The sequence below is a fragment of the Rattus norvegicus genome, chromosome 7 (genome assembly GCF_021556685.1).
Source record: "Rattus norvegicus strain SHRSP/BbbUtx chromosome 7, alternate assembly SHRSP_T2T, whole genome shotgun sequence".
Taxonomy (NCBI): domain Eukaryota; kingdom Metazoa; phylum Chordata; class Mammalia; order Rodentia; family Muridae; genus Rattus; species Rattus norvegicus.
In genome coordinates, this window is record NC_141540.1 from 23374809 (window position 1) to 23398995 (window position 24187).

General features: G+C 43.2%; 1 long non-coding RNA gene across 2 annotated transcripts; it reads left to right on the forward strand.

Moving 5' to 3' along the window:
* The first annotated feature begins 4114 nt into the window (after positions 1–4114).
* LOC148004528 (uncharacterized) lies at positions 4115–23985 on the forward strand. Of its 2 annotated transcripts, XR_015624523.1 has the most exons (4): positions 4125–4231; positions 16688–16860; positions 22409–22579; positions 23638–23985. It is a non-coding gene; the product is annotated as an uncharacterized LOC148004528 (long non-coding RNA). The 2 variants fall into 2 exon arrangements; XR_015624524.1 differs by lacking the exon at positions 22409–22579 and having other exon boundaries at positions 4115–4231.
* Positions 23986–24187: the final 202 nt, after the last annotated feature.

Here is a 24187-nt window from a genome sequence, read left to right on the forward strand (position 1 = left end):
AGTGATCTAGTTTATCTCACTAAAAAAGAACATGAAAATGGAATTAGAGGCCATTTAGAATCCTCTTCTCAGCTGGCCCTCCATAGCAACTGCAATCTGAACTGAGATTCGCCTGCTTTGAGTCACACAGAAATGTTATTTTCTGTGAGTAGTTCATTTTAAGAGAATTAACAACTGCTGATATCGGCATCAATACACAGTGTGTGCCACTTTTACAAAACTTCTACACATCCTACATCTGGAAATAGAAGCCTCACCAGAATGTTGTCCAGGCCTCTTTGAATGATATAATTTCAAGCTATTTCTCATTTATTTTTGTTTTGTTTTTTACATCTTACAATGACTATCTATGCATTACCTACACAATTTCTCTTGTGTTCCTTTGAAAGAGAAAAAATGCAAGCCGGTTGTGGTTGTGACAGGCTGGCAGTCCCAGCACTCGGCAGCCCCAAGTGGGGTGGGGGTGGTAGAAGAAACCATGACATTAGCCCAGCCTGGTATACAAGACCCCACATCTCAAATACGCAAGAAGTATGACATCCTGAGAACTCAGTACATTAAGAATCTTGAAAAGTTATGTTTTCATTTTCTAAAGTTGAAACTATCAGGTAATTTAAAAATCTGATCTTTATATTTGGAAAAATTATATAACCTTTCACATACTAATGCCAATAGCTCAAAAACATATTACTTTTTTTTTTACAAAATTGACCAGATCAACTAACAGACTGATGCACAGACACAACACAGAATAATATATCAATATTAAATCTCCCAGATCATAACTGTCCTGATGTAACATAAGAGAATGCCTTTGCTGTAGGTCTTCAGGGGCAACGAGGGTGGTGTACACAACTGACTTCCAGGCAGATCAGCAACAAATACAATAATGGTAACGGAGCAAATGATTAATGCTTTCCCCACTCCAGGGTGCTGGGCACTCTGCACTGAGTACACCCCAGACACGTAGAAGCCAATTCTAAACATTCAAATGTCAATGCTGAGTGCGGGGAGATTCCACCAGAGTCGTTTGAACAGCTTTGCATTTCTGTAGGCTTGAAATCATTTCTAAAACAATTTGAACTGAAGAAAAAGCTAACAAGGAAAAAATAACATTAAAAACTGTGCTTTAAGGGGGGGGGGGGCCTCCGGTACCGTTCACCTCTTCTCACCTAAAAAATAACACAAACAAAATTAGGCCTCATGTCAACAACTTGAAGCCAGACTATTGGGGGGAAACATGACAGTATAACATGAGTATACTCAAAAATGGTGCTAACGATGCATGTAGGACCGCCAGTGAGCAAATGTGTGCCCGAGAAATACAAAGGCTGACATAGGTGGTGCTTATTCAATTCTCTAGCAGACAGACCAGAGCACAAAGAGACTGAAAAATAATATAAAGGCATGGTAGCCAGTGCACTAATATAAAAGTTAAGATCCTTTATTTTTTCATACTATCTTCACCTCCTGCTCTGTATGGTACACTTCATAGCACATCTCAATTCAGAAGCCACGTTCTCAAAGAACAATACTTGATTGGCACTTAATCTAAAAAAATAGACGTTAAAAAAAGATTCTGGACTGGTTGGTGGCATGTACTCTTAGGCCCTGCACTAAGGAGGCAGAGGCAGGTGGCACTCTGAGTTTCAGGCAGCCTGGTCTACAGAGAATCCCTGTCTGCAAAACAAAACAAAGCAAGACAAAACAAAACAAAACAAAACAAAACAAAGCACACAAAACAGACTCAAAAGCTTAAGTTACTTCAGAGTTTGTTTCCCCAGCGGTGCGATGGACAAAGGCACTGTTGCCATGCCTGACCCCTTGAGTTTGCTCTACAGGGCCTACAGGGTGGAAGGAGAGAAGTGACTCGGTGCTTTATATTTTGTCCATGACCACCACAGTGGCCTCGACATACAAATAAATAAAGGAATATATCTTTAAAATATTTTACAGAGGGAGCTGGAGAGGCTCAGTGTTTGAAAGCTCTTCCCACTCTTCCAAAGTGAGACCTGAGTCTGGAGCCTATAATTTACATCTAGTGGCTCACAGTCCCTTGCAGTTCCAGCTCCAGAGATTCCAAAACCTCTTATGGCTCCAAGGGCACACACATGCCATACACTCAACACAGATATACACACATGCATAGATAATAAAATACATCTTTTAAAATATTTTAAAGGCTTTCCCCCAACTTTCAAATATAAACGTCAATGAAGAATTTCTTCCTCAACCATTTAAGTCCCATTATGCTGACTGCTTAGTTTAGATGGGAGTGAAAGAAATTCTTCTACAGAAGAGGACCAGACTGGTAACACTTAGTTTAGTTTCTCTGTTGCCAGCAGTTTCTTTAAAAATGCACTTGTAATAGAAACATTACTCCGACACAACTCTACCTTTCACAAGGATCTCAGAAAGCAGTTTCCAACTCAGTTGTCACTCTTGAGCTTCCTGGATACTGACCATCAAAAGATCACTTTCAGACATAGCAGAGGAGATTCAAGTTCTGCCTTTCAGAAGCTTAGGAAATGGAGCAGTTTAGGCACACACTTGGGACTTGCACACAAGAGAAAATGCCCTGGAAGTGCCCAGAGCAGAGAGATGTTTAAAAAAAGATGCAAAAGATTAATTTAGTCAACACTAAAGATCCACCAATCAATAATTCTGTGCCAAGCAACTTGATCAGGGATTTGGCCAGAATCCCCTTGGCTAATGTCAATAAGGCCTTCTCGAAGACATCATGATTTAAGCCATTCTCATCTGAATTACGGCTTTAGCAATCCTTTGCTTGACAGCAAATAAACAAAGAGTACACATGTGAATAATTTTCTGCCACTCAGCAAAAGGAAAGAGCACTTGAGACAATGACAATGTGAACAACAATACTGTTCCAAGGAAGTGAGGTGTCCACAAAACTCCATTTTAAAAGAATATGGCAAAAAATGTTTTTCATGTTGTTTAGCCAAACTTTTCAATTGTACAGTGTGGCAAACGGTCAAAATTAATCCATAACAACTAATTCTGATATTGATAGTTCCCCACCTGGAGGCATTAAATGTTAAATGGATTCTTCAAAACTGAAGAATCCTTTGTTGTGAATTTACTAGCACCTAACTTTCTCACACCACTGGGAAGTGAGGTTGAGTGTGAACAATGGTTTTTGACATTGACCCATTAAGTCCCACCCAATAAATAAAACTCAGTTTCCCCACTTCAGTCCCTTCTCTTCTTATCCTGCTCAATGTAGCTATTTCCCAGCATCTTCTTACCAGGGGTCACAGACACTACCCTACCCACTGTGTGGAAGGTGAAAGAATCTAAAAGTTCAGGTATAAACATTCGCTGTTTCTACTAAGGACTGACCTTTTTTCCCACCTCAGTCAAAAAGTTTTAAGCAAGACAAATACTAAGATTGTTTTGAGCTGTTCCATCCAGAGGATTTTTTTCCTCATTAGATCTTTTTACTAGAAGAAATATTTACACATTCTGTAGAAATGAATTCATTCTGAGCAAGGAATTTTTTTTTTAATGACAACATTCTCAGGTAATGCCTATTTAATCAAATGCAATCTCTGACACAAGCTCAACATACAGAAAGCCACGGTACTTTTTTTCTTTTTTAATACGAGCAGGCACAAGAAGAAATAAACTACACCAGAAACACACATTCCAGTCCTACAGTTCAAGCACTATTTCGAGAAAAGTAAGTAAAAATAAATGCCCACGGCTCCCTAGGCAACAAAGGGTTCTTGAGGGGAGGCTAGGTGCAGAGTATGCCCCAATACAGGTTCCACACCCAACATTCTGCCTCTTTCAGTTGCCTGAATTCCCGCCACCCACCAGGGACGCTAGAAGACTTCACCAGGTTAACAGGGGTGGGATGGGAGGCATGACCTCTGGTGCAGAGAAACCACTGTGATCCTGACCCAAGTAAAGTAACCCTGAAAGGTTTTCCAAATGTACTGGTGCATAGCTTCCCTAAAGGCTGAACGTTCCTCGGGAGCAGGAAAGCCTGGCTCCCTAGTTTGCCAGACTTGTGCAAAGGGCTGGGAGGCAGGGGAGGGTGCAGAGCGCCCTGCTGACCCTGCACGGACCCGCCCACTTAGAGCGCCACAGGACCGCAGGGCCCATGGCCTTGGCGCGCAGGGCCTGAAGCGGGGGGGGGGGGGGGGGGGGCGCAGTGCGGTGTCCTGAGGATGAGGCCTGAGGCCGCGCCGCTGCACCGCCACAGGTAGGGGACTTGGGCGGCCTCGCAGCCCCGACGCCCACATGCCTTTCATTTGGCCTCTCAGGCAACTGAGTCAGTCGGACCTCAGCGCTAAGCTCAGTGCAAAGCTGAGGTGCATGGGAAGGTTGAAGGAGAGGCCACCTGCCTCTGTGCCTAACTTCAAGTCGCACCCTCGACCACGGTCCCATGCCCGCCCACAGATGACGCTCCCGGACTATGGGAGGCGACGCCTCACCTGAGCTCGCCTGGTTCTCACCTTGATGTAGCCAGCCAGAAGCACAGGGCGCACGGCCTAAGCCTGAGTAGCAGCAGGACAGGTAGCTTGCTGGTAGCCGCCATCCTTGGCCGGGTCGCTGTGGCCTGGGCTCAGCGCCAGACCAGAGCGCCTCCCTACCACCACAAAAACCGTCTGAAGCCGGTTCACCACCGACCTGGTGGGTTTTAACCGACTTCAACAGACTTCACAAAACCACGCCCTTCTTCAACAGGATCCAATACAAGCAGGCATAACTAGCCTAACTTGCCGCCCCTTGTTTAACCAAGGCCCAATCAGAGCATGGATGCACCGTCTCCCCTCCCCATCCAGCGCGTGCCCCCGCATGGCCCCGCCCCAAGACACGACAGCCCCGCCCCTGCTCTGGACTCCAGGCTGGGGAATCAGGAGTATTGTGGGCAGACCATGGGCCGCTGTTCCTAAGGCCTGAGGCTCCTGCGTGGTTATCTATTGGGGTGGCTCTACATCATCCACCTTCAGCCTAGGGATTCAGGCACGCCCCACTCCCCCGTCCCTGCGGGATATTTTCCGATTCCTTTGGGTACAGCTCTCTTTGGAGCTTCTGGAAAATGTTTTAATTAAAAAACAGGATGAATTGTTGGGAGGTCCGGACAGTTAGGAGCGGCTTAGTGAATCAGTTTCAAGGATATCCTGAAATTGTTTTAAATTGCTGAAGGAGCTTTCCCAAAGGATACAACGTTTCAATCTACCCTTCTGTTACCCTACAGGGGGGAAGGCTCCATCTACACTGCTACAGCTTTTTCAGGGAAGCATTAATTTTTTGGGGGGTCAAAGGTCTCCAATTGTAGCCTGCTGGGGAAAGAGCTCACATACCACCAGTTAGTAACCCCTTTTCTACCCTCTGTAAGGAAGTGCAATAAACTCCCTGAGGCCCCACAGTGAACTGGGGCCTCATACCTCAGTTTGTCACTGTGACTTTGTGAGTGGGGGATAGACCTTGTTTACCACGACCTAAGGGAAGGAATTTTAGCTACATGTGTTTAGCTCAGTACACAGTCCAAAAGTAAGTGCCTGGTACAGAATGGTAGGATCATTGGGAGAGTAGAAAAAAGGGACCAGAGATGGCAATAGAACAATAGTTCTGAGCAGCAATTTTTAAATTTACAAATTTCCTTTGTATACATTCTCTGGTTTCATATTCATATGGACCCTGTACAGCTCAATTACTTCATTCCTAGGAAAATAACCTAGGCTGAGAATAAGTATTTTAAATGCATTTGAGGGATTAGTTATTTATTTACATACTTTGAAGTTGAAGACACAGCCCAGAGCTCAGCACGCCCTATGCATTTCCACCGCTTTCTTCATAGTCCTTGGTTTCCCTGAGACACAAGTCCTGCTGTGGAACCAGGCTGTCCCTGAACTTACCATAAAACTCAAGCTGTCTGTTCCTCCTGCTTCTGCCTCTTAGTGCTATGATTATAGGAGTAGTCACCATACTAAGAAAGATAAGACAAATTCTTTTAAAATATAATGTAAATTGCAAACATATAGTAATTTTAATTGTGCATTTAAAGTAGACTAGAAGAAAATAAGCCAACATGTTAATTTTTCTGGATAATAGGATTAAAACAGTTGCTTTAGTCTTCTCAAAATACTATATTTTCTATAAGTAGCATGTATTCCTCTTATAATGCAGGGAGTAATGGATCCCTCCTCTTTTGTCTTTCTGTGTCTTATTAACAGTCCATCGTTAAGTAGATATGGTACCTGCTATACTCTCACTTAAATGACTAATGCTTCCAGCAATGTAATAGCTATAACACTTTTAAAACTTTCTCAGGCTAGCCATTATAATTTTTTTAGAATGAATTCCTTAAAATCATAGCTAGCCCTGTCTCATATATACATATATATGTACTGTTTCAGTATAAAGAGAAAAGTCTGCTCAAACTGACTTAAACAGGACTACATGCTGCAGTGTAGCTCAATGGTTCAAACATGGGTTCAGTCCTTGGTACTGGAGAAAAATAAAAAGAAATCCTATTTATAGACTTACTTGCTGAAAAAGTCTTACCTGAAGGGGAAGAAAACAGGCTTGATTCCCATCAGCACGTTTGTTTACAACTAAAAAAATAAAATTATTACAGGGACTGGAGAGAGGGCTCAGCAGTTAAGAATACTGGCTGCTCTTCCAGGGGACCCAGGCTCAGTGGGCCCAGCACCTACATCAAGGCCCACAACCACCTGTAACTAGTTCAGGGGATCTGATGATGCTGTTTTTTGGCTGCCTCAGGCACCAGGCATACACAGGCAAAACACGTATACCAATTAAATACACGATCAAATAAATAAATAAATAAATATAACTTTGTTACATTTAGCAAGTGAGTGTGTGTGTGTGTGTGTGTGTGTCTCAGAGCACATACTCATTTATGGTGGACATGTGAAGGTTGGAAAACAACTCCAGGAATGGTCTCTCCTTCCATCATGTGAGTCCCCCGAGTTGTTTTCAAACAGTCAGGTTTCTCTTAGTAAACACGTTTACCTGTTAGCCCCCTCCCCACAAGTCCATCTACATCTTTATTCTGATCCCCATGTCCTCCTGATGTGGCACCTCTAGGTGTGGCAGTGCCTGGTGTGGTCTGTGGGCAGTTGCAGGCCCTGTTTTGTATCCTTACAGGAAATTGTACTTGAGAGATGGCTTCTCTGGCTTCTAAAGAAGTCCTGAGATTTTTTCTGGCTGATCAATTTAGGTCCCATGATTCCCCCCAATTAATAGCCAGGGTATGGGGTGGGAGGAAAAGGTGGGGATAGAACATACTCTGTATCTTAAGCCATATAGGCACTCTTTGAAATTGAGGGAGACGCTGTGGGGGAAGGGTAGATTCAGGATTGAATATCAAACAGACTCATTGGGAAAGTAAGGAATAGACTATGTCCCCGCTCAATCTCAATATTCTGCTGAATTTGGCATTTAATGGTCTAACAAACATCTCTCCTGCGATCCTTGTCTTTTAGTTTTACTCTGTGATCATTGAATATACATGGTTTAAGTAGGGCTTATGAAATTCCCGTGCTTAAATCACCTTAGTAAATCTTCAACTTGAAGATAAGGCAGATTTTTTTTAAAATTCGGTTTATATGGTCAGCAGGTTATTTGTTAGTTATTTTTATATTAAGCCATTTTTATTATGTTTTATATTAAAATATTTTTATTGTATGTGTAAGGGGTGTTTTGCCTGCATGTATGTCTGGGCCCTATGTGCATGCCTGATTCTTTTGGAGGCCAGAAGAAGGTGTCAAATTTCCTAGAACTGCAGTTACAAATGATTCTGAGCCAACATATGGGTGCTGAGAATTGAACCCAGATCCTCTAGAAGAGCAGTCAGTGCTCTTAACCAAGTAACCATCTCTCCAGCCCAATTATTATTTTATTTTATTTGTGAGTGTGCAAGTGTGTGTGTGTGGGTGGGGGAAGAAGGGGTGGGTGTGCATGTGTAGACAGAGATAGAGAAAAAACAAAAGGGACGAAGTGTGTGTGTGTGTGTGTGTGTATGTGTAGACAGAGATAGAGAGAAAACAAAAGGGAAGAAGTGTGTGTGCGACTATGTCAGTGTGTGTGTGAGTGTGTCAATGTGTGTGTGTGCATGTGTGTGTGTATGTATGTGTAGACAGAGATAGAAAGAAAACAAAAGGGAAGAATGTGTGTGTGTATGTATGTGTAGACAGAGATAGAGAGAAAACAAAAGGGAAGAAGTGTGTGTGTGTGTGTGTGTGTGTGTGAGAGAGAGAGAGAGAGAGAGAGAGAGAGAGAGAGAGAGAGAGAGAGAGAGAGTGGTGCAGAAGAATGTGTCATTCATCCTGTTCTTCCAGTCCAGTGTTCCTCCAATTTGGGAGCTATCAAATATGCTTTAGAACCAGGAGTGTTGACACACACCCATAACACTAGCACCTTGGTTGATTCAGGAATCATAAATCCAATGTCAGCATAGGGTACATAGTGAGGTCCTGTTACATACATAGGTAGACTAGGAATGTAGGTCAGTAGTAGAGCATTTGCTGATTTATTTGTTTGTTGTGGTAGTATGTGGTTTAATACCATTTCCGCACACACAGACATAAAAAAATACCATCTCAAGGTATTTATCTCAAAGAACTATAAGGCACCTGTATCAGCTGATGGTGGAGTTAACAGAATTCAGGAGCCATAACGCTCAGAACAGCCCACAAGGAAATACCCCTTTCTCAAGGTATCTGAGAGTTTGAAATATTAACTGCCAACTTCTTTTTTTTAGTAGTTTACTAATCTTTTTACAGATTCATGTGTAGGAATGCTTTGACTGCATGTATATAGGAGGACTCCATGCATGCCTGGAGCCTGCAGGAGACAGAGCAGGCTGTTGAATTTCCTGGAACTGGTTGTTACAGGTGCCTGTAAGCTATCATATAGATGCTGGAACCAGACCTGGTTCCTTCGAAAGAGCAGCAAGTGTTCTAATCCTCTAACATCTCTCCCAGGCCATATTTTAATTTTTAATTAAATGACTATGCGGGGTTTTTTTTCTTGTTTTTTTAATGGGAGCATGGTCATGTGTTAGTATAGGCACCCAAGGAGTCTAGAAGAGAGGCAGATACCCTGGAACTAGAGTGTCAAGTAATTGTTAGCGACTAGATGCCAGCACTGGGACCAAAACACTCCGTCCTCTCTATGAGACAAGGATAATTCCTGAGCCATCTCTCCAGCCCTAACCGCCAAAATGTTAATGGCAGATTTCATACTCACAAAAAGTTCTGGAGCTTTAAAAAAAGAAAGAAAGAAACAATTGATTCTCCATTACATAGAAAGTAAGCGAAACTCAGATTTGAACTCAGTTCTGCCTCTTTCTAGAGCTGCCTCCCAAATATTAGTCTAGACGTGTGCTGCTTATCCTAACTTCCTTCCTGTTGCGGTGATAAACATCATGACCAAAAGCAACTTGGGGGAGAAAGGTCTATTTCAGCTCGCAGGTTCTAGACCATCTTAGCGGGAGGCCAGGCAGGAAGGAGCTCCAGGCAGGAACCTGGAGGCAGGAACTGAATTAGGAACCATGAAGGACTGCTGCTCAGCTAGCTTTTTAAATCAACTCAGGCCTGTCTGTGCTGCAGGTACCCGCAGAAGTCAGAACACATCGGAGTGCTCCTGAGTCAATCAGCAAAGTATCCCGCAGACAGGCCCGCAAGCCAATTGGATGGAGACAATTCTTTAGTAGAGGTTCCTTCTGCCCCGGTGCCAAATTGACAATTAAGATTAACGAGGCACTAAGAAAGCCTATTCTAAATCTCCATAATATTACTCTTAAACTGTGGCCTGGTTTCCCAGGTTCTGGAGGGCTTCGGTGGCTCTCTGTGTCCTGACTGGGGGGAGAACTACTTCAAGGTCATGCTCTCTGGCACACCCCCTCAAAAGAGCAGTCAGCAGCATTCAGAGCAGCCCCTGGACACCTGCCCTGCAAGGACTTTGATGATGGCTCTTCTATTTTGAGATTGAAATGAGAGAGAGAGAGAGAGAGAGAGAGAGAGAGAGAGAGAGAGAGAGAGAGAGAGAGATCAGCATCCAGTGGGCCAGAAACCTATTCCAGCATCAGCTTTTTAAATCTCCTGATACATTTTACACTGCAGAAGCTTCAGGACACTTGAGCTGTTTCCAGTTTGACTGCGGTAAGACGGATTTCACTCCAATTGGGGAGAGTTGTAGGTTAGACAAGTGTTCAATTCCCAGCACCCCACAAGGCAGCTGACAACCGTCCCTAACTCCAGTTCTGGGGAATCCGACACTCTCACACAGAAACACATGCAGGCAAAACGACAACACACATAAAAATAAATAAATGTGTGGGTATTATTTAAAAAAAAAAAAAACAGCCTGTGAGGTCTGATAGGAATTATTTGCAAATGATTTGCATGGAGAGCGGTACAGGCAGACTATGAGGCCCATGTAAGAAGAAGCATACATGTTTGGTGATGACACAGAATGCTTTGGGAGCTAAAAGTATTCTGTATTGGTTGTCCAATATGGTCTCACACACCTATAATCCCGGCACTTGGGAGGTTGCAGCCAAGAGAATCGGGAGATCAAAGTCATCTTTTGAACTATAGAGCAAGTTGAAGGCTTGCTTGGACTAAATGAGAATGTTTCAGAAAACAAAAAAAAATTCTACAGTTTTATTGTGATTATACATCTTTTTTTGTATTAACTTGAGTATTTCTTATTTAAATTTCGAATGTTATTCCCTTTCCCGGTTTCCGGGCAAACATCCCCCTAATCCCTCCCCCTCCCCTTCTTTATGGGTGTTCCCCTCCCCACCCTCCCCCCATTGCAGCCCTTCCCCCAACAATCACGTTCACTGGGGGTTCAGTCTTAGCAGGACCCATGGCTTCCCCTTCCCTGATGATCTTACTAGGATATTCATTGCTACCTATGAGGTCAGAGTCCAGGGTCAGTCCATGTATGGTCTTTAGGTAGTGCCTTAGTCCCTGGAAGCTCTAGTTGCTTGGCATTGTTGTTCATAAGGGGTCTCGAGCCCCTTTAAGTTCTTTCAGTTCTTTCTCTGATTCCTTCAACAGGGGTCCTATTCTCAGTTCAGTGGTTTGCTGCTGGCATTCGCCTCTGTATTTGATGTATTCTGGCTGTGTCTCTCAGGAGAGATCTACATCCGGCTCCTGTCTGCCTGCACTTCTTTGCTTCATCCATCTTGTCTAATTGGGTGGTTGTATATGTATGGGCCACATGTGGGGCAGGCTCTGAATGGGTGTTCCTTCCACCTCTGTTTTAATCTTTGCCTCTGTATTCCCTGCCAAGGGTATTCTTGCTCCGTTTTAAAGAAGAAGTGAAGCATTCACATTTTGATCATCCATCTTCAGTTTCATGTGTTCTATGCATCTAGGGTAATTCAAGCATTTGGGCTAATAGCCACTTATCAATGAGTGCATACCATGTGTGTTTTTCTGTGATTGGGTTACCTCACTCAGGATGATATTTTCCAGTTCCAACCATTTGTCTATGAATTTCATAAAGACATTGTTTTTGATAGCTGAGTAATATTCCATTGTGTAGATGTACCACATTTTCTGTATCCATTCCTCTGTTGAAGGGCATCTGGGTTCTTTCCAGCTTGTGCCTGTTATAAATAAGGCTGCTATGAACATAGTGGAGCACGTGTCTTTTTTATATGTTGGGGCATCTTGTGGGTATATGCCCAAGAGAGGTATAGCTGGATCCTCCGGTAGTTCACTGTCCAATTTTCTGAGGAACCTCCAAACTGATCTCCAGAATGGTTTTACCAGTCTGCAGTCCCACCAACAATGGAGGAGTGTTCCTCTTTCTCCACATCCTCGCCAGCATTTGTTGTCACCTGAGTTTTTGATCTTAGCCATTCTCACTGGGGTGAGGTGAAATCTCAGGGTTGTTTTGATTTGCATTTCCCTTATGACTAAAGATGTTGAACATTTCTTTAGGTGTTTCTCAGCCATTCGGCATTCCTCAGCTGTGAATTCTGTGTTTAGCTCTGAACCCCATTTTTTAATAGGGTTATTTTTCTCCCTGCGGTCTAACTTCTTGAGTTCTTTGTATATTTTTGATATAAACCCTGTAGCTGTTGTAGGATTGGTAAAGATCTTTTCCTAATCTGTTGGTTGCCGTTTTGTTCTAACCACAGTGCCCTTTGCCTTACAGAAGCTTTGCAGTTTTATGAGATCCCATTTGTCGATTCTTGATCTTAGAGCATAAGCCATTGCTGTTTTGTTCAGAAAATTTTTTCCAGTGCCCATGTGTTCGAGATGCTGCTCTAGTTTTTTTTCTATTAGTTTGAGTGTATCTGGTTTGATGTGGAGGTCCTTGATCCACTTGGACTTAAGCTTTGTACAGGGTGATGAGCATGGATCGATTTGCATTCTTCTACGTGTTGACCTCCAGTTGAACCAGCACCATTTGCTGAAAATGCTATCTTTTTTCCATTGGATGGTTTTGGCTCCTTTGTCAAAAATCAAGTGACCAAAGGTGTGTGGGTTCATTTCTGGGTCTTCAATTCTGTTCCATTGGTCTTTCTGTCTGTGTCTCTACCAATACCATGAAGCTTTTAATCACTATTGCTCTGTAATATAGCTTGAGTTCAGGGATAGTGATTCCCCCTGAAGTCCTTTTATAGTTGAGAATAGTTTTAGCTATCCTGGGTTTATTGTTATTCCAGATGAATTTGCAAATTGTTCTGTCTAACTCTTTGAAGAAGTGGATTGGTATTTTCATGGGGATTGCATTGAATCTGTAGATCACTTTTGGTAAAATGGCCATTTTTACTATATTAATCCTGCCAATCCATTAGCATGGGAGATCTTTCAATCTTCTGAGGTCTTCTTCAATTTCTTTCCTCAGAGTCTTGAAGTTCTTATTGTACAGATCTTTTACTTGTTTGGTTAAAGTTACACCAAGGTACTTTATATTGTTTGGGTCTATTATGAAGGTTGTTGTTTCCCTAATTTCTTTCTTGGCTTGTTTCTCTTTTGTGTAGAGGAAGGCTACTGATTTATTTGAGTTAATTTTATACCAGCCACTTTGCTGAAGTTGTTTATCAGCTTTAGTAGTTCTCTGGTGGAACTTTTGGGATCACTTAGATATACTATCATATCATCTGCAAATAGTGATATTTTGACTTCTTCTTTTCTGATCTGTATCCCCTTGATCTCCTTTTGTTGTCTGATTGCTCTGGCTAGAACTTCAAGAACTATATTGAATAAGTAGGGAGAGAGTGGGCAGCCTTGTCTAGTCCGTGATTTTAGTGGGATTGCTTCAAGTTGCTCTCCGTTTAGTTTAATGTTAGCAACTGGTTTGCTGTATATGGCTTTTACTATGTTTAGGTATGGGCCTTGAATTCCTATTCTTTCCAGGACTTTTATCATGAATGGATGTTGAATTTTGTGAAATGCTTTCTCAGCATCTAATGAAATGATTATGTGGTCTTGTTCTTTCAGTTTGTTTATATAATGGATCACGTTGACGGTTTTCCGCATATTAAACCATCCCTGCATGCCTGGGATGAAGCCTACTTGATCATGTTGGATGATTGTTTTGATGTGCTCTTGGATTCTGTTTGCCAGAATTTTATTGAGTATTTTTGCGTCGATATTCAAAAGGGACATTGGTCTGAAGTTCTCTTTCTTTGTTGGGTCTTTGTGCGGTTTACGTATAAGAGTAATTGTGGCTTCATAGAAGGAATTCGGTAGTGCTCCATCTGTTTCAATTTTGTGGAATAGTTTGGATAGTATTGGTATGAGGTCTTCTATGAAGGTCTGATAGAATTCTGCACTAAACCCGTCTGGACCTGGGCTCTTTTTGGTTGGGAGACCTTTAATGACTGCTTCTATTTCCTTAGGAGTTATGGGGTTGTTTAACTGGTTTATCTGTTCCTGATTTAACTTCGGTACCTGGAATCTGTCTAGGAAATTGTCCATTTCCTGCAGATTTTCAAGTTTTGTTGAATATAGGCTTTTATAGTAAGAGCTGATGATTTTTTGAATTTCCTCTGATTCTGTAGTTATGTCTCCCTTTTCACTGCTGATTTTGTTAATTTGGACACACTCTCTGTGTCCTCTCGTTAGTCTGGCTAAGGGTTTATCTATCTTGTTGATTTTCTCAAAGAACCAACTTTTGGTTCTGTTGATTCTTTCTATGGTCCTTTTTGTTTCTACTTGGCTGATTTCAGCTCTGAGTTTGATTATTTCCTCTCTTCTACTCCTCCTGGGTGTATTTGCTTCTTTTTGTTCTAGAGCTTTTAGGTGTGCTGTCAATCTGCTGACATATGCTCTTTCCTGTTTCTTTCTGAAGGCACTCAGCGCTATGAGTTTTCCTCTTTGCACAGCTTTCATTGTGTCCCATAAGTTTGGGTATGCTGTACCTTCTTTTTCATTAAATTCTAAGAAGTCTTTAATTTCTTTCTTTATTTCTTCCTTGACCAGGTTATCGTTGAGTAGAGCATTGTTCAACTTCCACGTATATATGTGAGCGTTCTTCCCTTATTGTTATCGAAGTCCATCTTTAGGCCGTGGTGGTCTGATAGCACGCATGGGATTATTTCTACCTTTATGTACCTGTTGAGGCCCGTTTTTTGACCAATTATATGGTCAGTTTTGGAGAAAGTACCATGAGGAGCTGAGAAGAAGGTATATCCTTTTGCTTTAGGATAGGATGTTCTATAAATATCTGTTAAGTCCATTTGCTTCATGACTTCGCTTAGTCTATCTACATCTCTGTTTAATTTCTGTTTCCATGATCTGTCAATTGAAGAGAGTGGGGTGTTGAAATCTCCTACTATTATTGTATGAGGTACAATGTGTGTTTTGAACTTTAGTAAGGTTTCTTTTATGTATGTAGGTGCCCTTGTATTTGCGGCATAGATATTTAGGATTGAGAGTTCATCTTGGAGGATTTTTCCTTTGATGAATATGAAGTGTCCTTCCTTATCTTTTTTGATGACTTTTAGTTGAAAATTGATTTTATTTGATATTAGAATGAGTACTCCAGCTTGCTTCTTCCAACCATTTGCTTGGAAAGTTGATTTCCAGCCTTTCACTCTGAGGTAGTGTCTGTCTTTGTCTCTGAGGTGTGTTTCCTGTAGGCAGCAGAATGCAGGGTCCTCGTTGTGTATCCAGTTTGCTAATCTATGTCTTTTTATTGGGGAGTTGAGGCCATTGATGTTGAGACATATTAAGGAATAGTGATTATTGCTTCCTGTTATATTCATATTTGGATGTGAGGTTATGTTTGTGTGCTTTTCTTCTCTTTGTTTTGTTGCCAAGACGATTAGTTTCTTGCTTTTTTCTAGGTGTAGCTTGACTCTTTATGTTGGGCTTTACCATTTATTATCCTTTGTAGTGCTGGATTTGTAGAAAGATATTGTGTAAATTTGGTTTTGTCATGGAATATATTGGTTTCTCCATCTATGTTAATTGAGAGTTTTGCAGGATACAGTAACCTAGGCTTGCATTTGTGTTCTCTTAGGGTCTGTATGACATCTGTCCAGGATCTTCTGGCTTCCATAGTCTCTGGCGAAAAGTCTGGTGTGATTCTGATAGGTCTGCCTTTATATGTTACTTTACCTTTTTCCCTTACTGCTTTTAATATTCTTTCTTTATTTTGTGCATTTGGTGTTTTGACTATTATGTGTCGGGAGTTGTTTCTTTTCTGGTCCAATCTATTTGGAGTTCTGTAGGCTTCTTGTATGCCTATGGGTATCTCTTTTTTAGGTTAGGGAAGTTTTCTTCTATGATTTTGTTGAAGATATTTACTGGTCCTTTGAGCTGGGAGTCTTCACTCTCTTCTATACCTATCATCCTTAGGTTTGATCTTCTCATTGCGTCCTGGATTTCCTGTATGTTTTGGACCAGTAGCTTTTTCCACTTTACATTATCTTTGACTGTTGAGTCGATGATTTCTATGGCATCTTCTGCTCCTGAGATTCTCTCTTCTATCTCTTGTATTCTGATGCTTGTATCTATGGCTCATTCTCTCTTCCTTTGGTTTTCTATATCCAGGGTTGTTTCCGTGTGTTCTTTCTTGATTGTGTCTATTTCCATTTTTAATTCCTTCAATTGTTTGATTGTTTTTTCCTGGAATTCTTTCAGGGATTTTTGTGATTCCTCTCTATAGGCTTCTACTTGTTTATTTATGTTTTCCTGGAATTCTTTCAGGGATTTTTGTGATTCCTCTCTGTAGGCTTCTACTTGTTTATTTATGTTTTCCTGTGTTTCTCTAAGGGAGTTCTTCATGTCTCCAGTCTGAAAGGAGATGCTTTAAATCAGAACATTTAACCACCATGTGTGCTTGACAGTTAATATAATATTTCCCCAATATGCTCCTTGTTTGTAATTGCTTCTATTATTGTGTATTCAGCAACTTTGGCCTTAATCAAACACTTCCACTAAGAGGGGAATCAATGAAAACAATACGTGTTAAAGGATAAGAGAAGTCTACAATTCAGTGGTGCAAAATAACTGAAAATCGCGGTGTTTGGAAATTTAATATTCTTCCATTAACCATACGCCATTATTTTTAATAAGCCTTATTTTTGAAGCAGTTATTAGACCAAGAATTCTGAGACATAACCGTCAGCTGAGCTTCTCTATAGGAAGCCTGCCTCCCAGACCCACTATTGTATGTAATGTATTTATGTATGTATTTGTAAATGTGATAGAAACCTGGAAGAGCTGGACTGTGGCGACGGGTTGCATACAAGTGTGCTCTCCCGGGATGGACACTGTTACTATAGCCAAGTAGGCCCGACAACTCTGCCTGCAGTCTTTCTATGTGACCCCAGCTCAGTGGGCTGCTGGGTGTGCCACTGAAGAACTCGTGGTTTGCGGTCAGGTCAGTACCAATGAAGACTCATGACTTATTTCACTCCCTGTGAACCATGCTGTTTTTCCCTCTGTAATTACTTTATACTTGTTTTTGAAAAACTGATCCATTTGTCATTTGTCATGGTCCCCCTTCCAACAAATCTTAATCTGGAAATAGAAGAAGTGACCCCTGTCCAGCATAAGCCTGGTGCCTATATGTCTGTGCACAGCAGGGGCTTCTGCTTTGGGTCTGGTCCTGTTCTAGAGACTTGTCTTTTCTGACCAACCATTGAAAAAAAAATCTGAACTACATTTCAGAGATGTTCAGCCAGTCAGCTCCTTTATAAAGAAATCAAAGATCTGCTCCCATCTCAGTGAAAGCCTATCTCCAAACAAAGGCTCCTCTATACCAGCTGTCCTGAGCCAGGTGGGCAACTGTTTCAGGGTTTTCTCTCGCCCAAACTCCACCTAATAAAGTTCTGAGAGCATGCGTCTCTGTGTGCTGTGGCTAAGGGAGATGGCTTGGGAGAGGCACTATCTCACAGGGGTGGCCACTTGAATTGCTGTCACCTTCTTCAGGGCCTCATCTGTGCCTTGGCAAGTTCATGTCCCTTTTCTGGCCACCTGTTAGTAAGCCTCAGGACCACGGGCCATCTTTATATGGCCCAGAGAACAGGAGTGCCAGGATAGTGCTGTCCAAACCCCAACTGCTCGTCTGCTAAGAAGCCAAGTGCCTCGACTCAAAGCTGGGGGGCTGCCAGACCCGGACAGTCACCGATCCTCCTGCCATTCACTGTCTATGACTGTTTGTTAAGTCAGGGGTTGGCGACAAGCAATGTAGAGTACCCTGTGTTGGGGCTCTCCACTGTTTCAGAGCAGGCTAAAGAGAGATAAAAGGGAGTGTACCATATTCAAAATGTTTTAGTGAGCTCCTTAGTCTAGGCAGAGTTTGCAACTGGCCATAGCTACATGTGGGACCCTTTTTTTAAAAGCAGTTTTTTTTTTTTTGATTAATGTTCTCAAGTGTTGGAGATTTGGAGATCATGATATGGAACATGGCTATACAGTTAGTGGTCAAGCCATCAAACACTTAAAGCTTTTGGCCCATAGCTTTGGACCCTAGCAGGAGCCAGAAAAAAAAGCAAATGTCTAACCTGTTGCTCCTTCTCTGACCTGAATGCTGGACTGAGCAGCATGGTGCTGCTGCCTGCTGTGCTCTAGCACAAGGTGGGTGAACACAACTCTGCTGGCCCAGGGTGGCAACGCCCTTCAGGCAAATTAAACGAATGTCCTTGCCCTCAAGGGTCTATGGTAGTTAGCTTCTCAGAAAAGGTCTGGTGGAGCCCAAAGAAAAGTTTTAGCAGAGACCTGGCAATTGTCAAGGTGACAATGAGGTGCAATTTTTAAAACAAGGAGATGGGGGTCAACCCATGGTGAAGTAGGAATACAGGTATTTTTTTATTTCACATTTTTATTAGTAGACAGATGGGCAGAAAAAGACAAACCACTAAAGGGGAAGCCAACAAAATGCATCAGAAATGCATTAAATTCTCATAATTTAAACTGAAAAGCCATCTACAATTTTAGCTATGAAAACTATTAAAGTCAGGGTATCTGCTGGTTTCAGTTGAAGTTGCATCTGAATCTTTTCAGATGTAAATGTAAACCTCCTTGAGGGCTGGGGAGAGGCCCAATTCCCCTTCCAATGGACAGGATCAAACATAAGGGAACCAGCAACAGTGGCCAGGAGAAGAGGGTTAAGAAGTGATTACAAAAGGAGTGAGGCTAATAGAATCTGGAATGGTAGGAGCTGGGAGACCAAGAGGAGGAGCAACTGAATCATGATCGCGCAGAGCATTCACTCAGAGTCTTCGCTGGACCCAAAAGGAATCCTGTTCTCCTCAGGCCAAGTAGACAGCACCACTGTGGTCAACATTTCTACTTGCACACAAAAAACTACTCCCAAAAGGAAAAATAACACACTCGAGACTTTTCCACAGGACAGCTTCTCGGGAACCTAAGTCTGGACCAGCATGTTAAGTCAGTTTAGAATACAGCATCTGGCTGCCAGAGTCCACATGGCCTTGGAACTGACCACACCACACCCCCACCAAAGGCTGAGCGGTCCACTCCCACTTGCCTCTCTGGCTGCCTGAGTCAACAGGGCCCGCAGGCCAGCAGGGCACCTTCCACAGTGCCAAGCACAAGGTGCAAGCCCTGGGCTTAGGTGCTTTAGGATCAGAAGGCATAGTTTTAGGGTGCCAAGAGAGTATAGACCAAACAATTGGCTAGGGGTGGCCACTGGGGAGAGATCAGAAAGTATCTGTAGATCTGCAGGCTATCTGGGAGCAAAAGCTGGAAGTGTCTCTTTGCCGTGGCCCTGTTCAGCACAGCAGCTGTGGTCCTGAGTTAGGAGACTCAGGTACAGCCTGTGGAGATAATTTCTCTAAATTTCAATGCTCACGTGTTCAACAGTAAACAGTCTCATTTAGTAACAGATGAAACTTAAGAGGCCGGGAACTGCTGAGAAATCGCATTCATTGAGCAGTGTGAAGAGAGAATGAAAAAACCCTGAGATCAGAAAGGAAGGGGAACCATGGAAGGAGGAAGCATAGTCTACTTATGGAGGGTCAGGCCTTCCCAGTTCCCTTCTGCCCTTTGGTTCTTTCTGAGCTGTGATCTGAGGATAAGGAAGGACCCTGGCACACAAGAATCTCAACCCACTATCCTTCTGGAAGTCTGGTTTCACAGTTGCTAAACAAAAACCTCTTTAAAGTCTGGGATGAAGCTGCAGGGAGCCACATGATTGACACCTGGGAACAAAGCCCAAGTGCCAGGAGCCCAGGGAAGCTCCATAAACCACCTCTGCTTGCACTCCTTGGCCCAAGTACATTGAAAGGAGCAGGAAGTCCAGACCATATCCAATGAGGTAGACAACCATTCCCAAGTTGCACACATCCACAATTATCACTATCAAGATGAGCAGCCCAATGAAAACCAAAATCTTAACACATGCACCCAGGATTAATACTGAGTAATTAAAGGTGGCTACTTAAATAAAAACCTGGGATCCACCCTCTCCCAACAGCGGCCACCAGCAGTCCTCATTCTTCCCCATCAGAGCCATCAACCAACACTGGGATAGTTCTGTTTTCAGAACTAGAAATTCACACACACTAACTTCCACCATCACTCCCGGACCCACCTTCTGGTGGAAAAAGTTATCCTACCTTTAAAATAAATAGCAACCAAGTGCTCAGTTCTATGTAAAGTATGAATATTTATTTCACGCTTTAGATCTCAATCCATTCCAAAAAGCAAAATCTGATATCTCCTCAGAGTAGCTGCAGCCTCCATGTTGGGATGGTCTCACAAAGGCAGCACATTTCATCGGACTTAGCAAGAGTAATTCCCTGATGCCCACCTCAGCCCAGCCTTAGGAAGGGAAAGAAACAAAACTCACCACCACGGGGCTGAACAAATGCACATGCACTAATGTAAAGGAGCAGCTAAACCTTGGGAAATTGGCTTTTTTTTAAAGTTTGTTTTGTGGATTTTTTTTATTTTTATTTTTTTTAGGTTTTGTTTTTTTCTTTTTTCTTTTTTTCCCATTTTCTTTTGCTACCCACTATATTCAGCACTTGTGGACTCCCAGTGGGCTCCCAGCTTTAAACACAATGTCTTAAACAGACTAATTCTTCAAGAATCTAGAAACAGACAAAGGTGTTTTGCTGTGAACACTCTGCAGAGACAGGGTGAGGGGAAGTTTGAGGGGTGGTGGCTGTTGGTTCAGAGCTAAACAAAGAATTCACAGCAGAGGAATGTGTAATGGCTGAGAAACACCTAAAGAAATGTTCAACATCTTTAGTCATAAGGGAAATGCAAATCAAAACAACCCTGAGATTTTACATCACAACAGTGAGAATGGCTAAGATCAAAAACTCAGGTGACAACAAATGCTGGCGAGGATATGGAGAAAGAGGAACACTCCTCCATTGTTGGTGGGATTTCAGACTGGTACAACCATTCTGGAAATCAGTCTGGAGGTTCCTCAGAAAATTGGACATTGCACTACCTGAGGACCCAGCTATACCTCTCTTGGGAATATACCCAAAAGATGCCCCAACATATAAGAAAGACACATGCTCCACTATGTTCATAGCAGCCTTATTTATAACAGGCACAAGCTGGAAAGAACCCAGATGTCCTCCAACAGAGGAATGGATACGGAAAATGTAGGACATCTACACAATGGAATATTACTCAGCTATCAAAAACAATGACTTTATGAAATTATAGACAAATGGAGGGAACTGGAAAATATCATCCAGAGTGAGGTAACCCAATCACAGAAAAACACACATGGTATGCACTCATTGATAACTGGCTATTAGCCCAAATGCTTGAAATACCCTAGATGCACAGAACGCATGAAACTGGAGACGGATGATCAAAATGTGAATGCTTCACTCCTTCTTTAAAAGGGGGGGACAAGAATACCCTTGGCAGGGAATACAGAGGCAAAGGTTAAAACAGAGGTGGAAGGAACACCCATTCAGAGCCTGCCCCACATGTGGCCCATACATATATAGCCACCCAATTAGACAAGATGGATGAAGCAAAGAAGTGCAAGCCGACAGTTACCATATGTATATCTCTCCTGAGAGACATAGCCAGAGTACAGCAAATACACCGGCGAATGCCAGCAGCAAAACACTGAACTGAGAACGGGACCCCCTTTGAAGGAATCAGAGAAAGGCTTGGAAGAGCTTGAAGGGGCTCGAGACCCCGTATGAACAACAATGCCAACCAACCAGAGATTCCAGGGACTAAGCCACTACTCAAAGACTATACATGGACTGACCCTGGGCTCCAACCTCGTAGGTAGCAATGAATAGCCTAGTAAGAGCACCAGTGGAAGGGGAAGCCCTTGGTCCTGCCAAGACTGAACCCCCAGTGAACATGATTTTTGGGGGGAGGGCGGTAATGTGGGGAGGATGGGAAGGGGAACACGAATATAGAAGGGGAGGGGGAGGGATTAGGGGGATGTTGGCCCGGAAACCGGGAAAGGGAATAACAATTGAAATATAAATAAGAAATACCCAAGTTGATATAGATAAAAAAATTAAAAAAAAAAAGAATCAATACAGTGATGGAGGGAAGAATGCAAGGATTCAGACATTCTGTGGAGGGAACTTTCTCTCCAGTAAGGTCCATAAAAAGGAGCAAACTGAGATCTGCAAAAGGAGTGAGTCAGCAGGGCCTGTTTGCTTCCCACCCCATGAGTAAGTTTTTGCTGAGTGGCCACTGTAGATACCCACTTGCTTCCCTCCTTTTGGCCTGAGATGTCAGGGCAGTACAGGGAACTGAAGGAACATGTCACAATTCCTCATTTCCAGAATCATCATCATTATAACAGTCGGCATCTTCTTCCTCCTTGTCTTCGTTATCAATGTCGTCATCATACAGGTCGTCATAAAGCAAATCTGAGCTGTTGTCATTGGAAGGCACTTTAGTTTTGATGCAGTATTCTGCCAGGGTTGTGGGGACGTTCACTCCATCCTTTTCTGCTTCAGGTTTCATGGATGAGACCTGTTTCCTGGACAGAGGACAACACAGGAACATTTGTAGAGGTCTGTCTATCTAGAGAGGGTCTCAGGCTAACCCACGTGGCTTCGCCTCTATAATCCTCCAGCCCTTCGCTGGGAGTGCTGGATTATTAGGGAAAGCCAGCACACTTGGATTAGGTGAGTCTTATAACTGTGCATAACCAAGACTCCCTGTCACTCACGTGTCTCAGGCCACACAGAGCAGACATCTTGCATCACGCCAAGGCTCTCAACCATCAGGCACCTTCGTGTCATGGAGAGTCTTTGCCCTAACACTTCAGCCTTGTTTGCAGCAAGGTCTCCTTCGTTTGCTGCTGCAGAGATCAGGCTAGCTCAAGAGTATTTCAAAGCTCTGTCCTCTGCCTCCCATCTCCTGCTAAGGGTTGGGGATTGTGGACGCATGTGGACTACTGGCTCTATATGCGGGTTCCGAACTCCTGCACACATGAGCCAGAGGCCCAGCATGCTTAGTGCCTTGCATTCATGCAGCTGATTACTAGGCCAGACTTTCCCCTCACCCTCTAGGTTCCCTCAGTCACCTAGTCACCCTGTGTCTGGAGTGGCAGGGCCGAATGCTAGGTAAGAGGTACTGCATCAGAGCCACGCCCTGCATCTGAGCCACGCCCTGCATCTGTGCAATGTGCAGGGCTGTGGGTACCACCTGGCCTTCATCCTTTTCCTGCTGGGTTCTGTTTTCCATTGTCCTGTGAGGGCTTGGCAGATAACAGCTCTGCCACAAAATGCTGCCTGCCTAAGTGTAAATAGCTTCTCGCCTAAAGTACAAAAACAGCCATTGAGACTGGGGAGGTGTGGCTACTGGAGAAACTGAAAAGAACACCACTTTCCAGAAGTTTCAATTTGTTGCCAGGCCTTGCACATGGATGTTCTTGTAGCTCCTACAGGTCTTTACAGTTTACACTAAATACCTTCGATTCTTGATATGACTCACTCACCCCAGTGGCTGACCACTAAACATAAGCAGGGCACAGGGATGGACACTGTAATCCCACTACTTGGGAGGCAGAGGCCGGATTTCTGTGTTCAAGGCCAGACTGGTTTAAACTGCCTCACACGCATGCATGTACACACACACACACACACACACACACACACACACACAGATACACACATAACCAAAACAAGCCCAGAAGTTCTACACTCCTGTCCAGTGAATTCTCTTTATTTATTTTTTGTAGGGAGCAGCTCGGTAAAACAAAGATGGCACCGACATCCAGTCCCGTCTGGTAGTAAACAACTTATCACGCATGCGCAGGCTTGTCCCCTTGCCAGGGCAGCCGTAGGATAATGAGGTGATCCGGCGCCCACCTGTGGTGAACAACGGTACCACGCATGCGCGGGTTTTGCACCTGGCGTCAGTTGGCCAGGACGTTAATATGCTAATGAGGGATTCATGCTCCTTCAATCCCTGAAGGACAATTAACATAGCCTCAGCCTGCTGTATATATAAGGCGAGCGCTTTTTCGGCTCCAGGTCCCCGTATGAGCAAAGAGGTGGTCCTACAATAAAGGCTGTTGAGAAGAATCCGACTGTGTTGTGTCTTCCTTGCCAGCCGAGGTGGGCACAACAACTGGTGGTCTGTACAGTAACCTGAGGACATTCTCATGGATTCAGAACTCTTCAAATTCAGGACGGTGACATCGGTAAATTCCCGGATAAGGGATGATAAGGTTCTCTGGAGGTAAGCAGAGAAGATGAAAGCCTTGGTATAGAGGCCGAAAGGTTTGT